Source organism: Galeopterus variegatus, unplaced genomic scaffold (genome assembly GCF_000696425.1).
Source record: "Galeopterus variegatus unplaced genomic scaffold, G_variegatus-3.0.2 Scaffold6857, whole genome shotgun sequence".
NCBI classification, from domain to species: Eukaryota; Metazoa; Chordata; class Mammalia; order Dermoptera; family Cynocephalidae; genus Galeopterus; species Galeopterus variegatus.
This window is the reverse complement of record NW_007732968.1, coordinates 38,525-40,577: the sequence shown is the minus strand read 5'-3', so window position 1 is coordinate 40,577 and position 2,053 is coordinate 38,525. Positions and strand designations below refer to the sequence as shown.

Below are 2,053 nucleotides of genomic sequence, written 5' to 3'. Positions count from 1 at the left end.
GACGCTAATATCTAGTCAGAGTACTGCCACCATCTTCACACCTCCCATATTGTAATATGAGCAAAATTGGCCTTTGGTGAAGCCAACACATTTGCATTTTTTAAAAGCTCCCCATAGACTGTGTAGTTGGTCAAGGATTGAAAATCTCTGGTTTATGAAGAAGACAGATGAGAAAAACCTTTTAATGTAATGATCTGAGCCTGGTTGCTTTTAATGTAGGGAGTTTTTAAAAGAAACACACGGAAGAATCCTATCCAAGAAATATGGGCTGAAGTGAAGTCCAGAAATCTGAATTACTTGGAGACTACAGCCCTAAAGAAAGGAAGGTATGGATCCTAATATTATTACATAGTTACTAATATGACATCAAACTTAAAATCCATGCAGAAAAGCCAAGTAGGACTTTCAAGTTACCAAAAAGGAATAGGAGAAGCCAGAGAACACTTTTTCTATTGGTTATGAATATTCATGAGATACAGAGCTGATTGTCACCCTTCATGCTCAAGACATGAAGGCCCGATTCATACTGGCAGCATGCCCATTACCACAAACTGCATTTGTACTGTGTCCTCCACCCAATTATCCCCAACCTCCCACCCCCTTCCCCTTCCCCCCTGACTCCACTTTGTATCCCAGGGTATGTTCTCTCCCTCTGCAAGTCCAATGCAGAGAACACCTTTTGATTATGTTTACTTTCCAGCAGGATTTCTTACCAGGGAGCTGCGAATAAGAACTCTGAATTATTAATTTAGATTAATTTGTAAAAATTCTTTCATTAATCTGCTATGTGAGAATATGAAGATTTTGAAACTCTGAGAAAAAAACTTGCTCATGGTAATCACACAGTAAAGACTCGCTGAGTTACAATAGCTTCGAGAACAATAAAGATGAGCCAAAGGTATTGTAAAATATAATTAGATCATAGCACCCTGGAAACAGTCAACTTGGTTTTTCTGTTTATATATTCTTCATACCCAGTAATATGAATGGTAAAGTGCATGCTCAGTGAACGTGAAATGGTTTTCTACTAAAAATATCCGTAATCACCTAATAAAATAAGAGAGGAGGAATTCTTACTAAAATTTTATCTTATTGAGTAGATATAGTGTGAAATATCTATTTGGTGAAAAATAAGAAACCCAAAATAAGTTACAACAGTTTTATCACATAGATCTAATAAATCAGAAAAATAGAATTAAACTAAATTAAGGAAGTGGAGGGGTTAACACAATCTTCTTTGCTCATGGGGTAGACATTTCTTGCCTATGGAAAAAGTGTGGTGAAAATGTTGACAGCATCCAGAGAGCAGCCAAACACCTAAAACTAAATCAGATTATATGTATCCAATATGCATTTTGAAATTTTATTTGTTTACTATAAATATATTTATGTAAACTATGGGAAATGTGAAGAAATACAGGAAAAAATATAACAATGTGCACCAATTCTCAAATTAATGGTAAGAACTATTAAACTTCTGGTATATTTTTTCCAGTCTTTTTTCCTAGGAAGTTTCCCTGGTCATGATCATTTAATATGTACTCTTCTGTATCCTGATATTTTCATAAACAGAAAAGCTCAGGCATTCTTCTTGCTCTTTAAACTCCTAAAAGTAGCAATACATCCTAGTCTCAAATGTCTCTAGAAGAGATTTTTAAAGTCCTCCTATTATCTTCCTATGAATAGTTACTCTCACTATCAGAATAATGTATAAAGTTATCTGGCTTTAATTAGTCTGACTTTATTTAATTGTATTCCTTATAGATATGGTTCAGTGCTAGTTCATTTCCTCTCATAATAAGATTTCATATACTAGGAGACAACCCATAATTCCCGTATATAGTCCAAGTGCTCTGTTTTTCCCTCTGATTCTGGATTAAATTATACCAACATCCTTAATATTCTCTTATAAGCTCTGGTCTCTAATAATTTAGTGTCACTATGATCAACTTCTCAGGATCTTCTTTCATTTTTCTACATTCTTATTAAAGTGTAGATATTAAAACTGGATCCAGGACTCTAATAAAGGCCTGATCAATTGTGGGCCTGACGG

At 34.6% G+C, this 2,053-nt stretch overlaps 1 protein-coding gene across 1 annotated transcript in view; it reads right to left on the bottom strand.

Annotated features, from left to right (window-relative positions):
* Nucleotides 1–2,053, bottom strand: part of LOC103606810 (mitogen-activated protein kinase 10-like) — a gene marked incomplete at its 5' end in the record, with an annotated part of 25,841 nt that overhangs the window by 1,217 nt on the left and 22,571 nt on the right. The window lies entirely within an intron of this gene.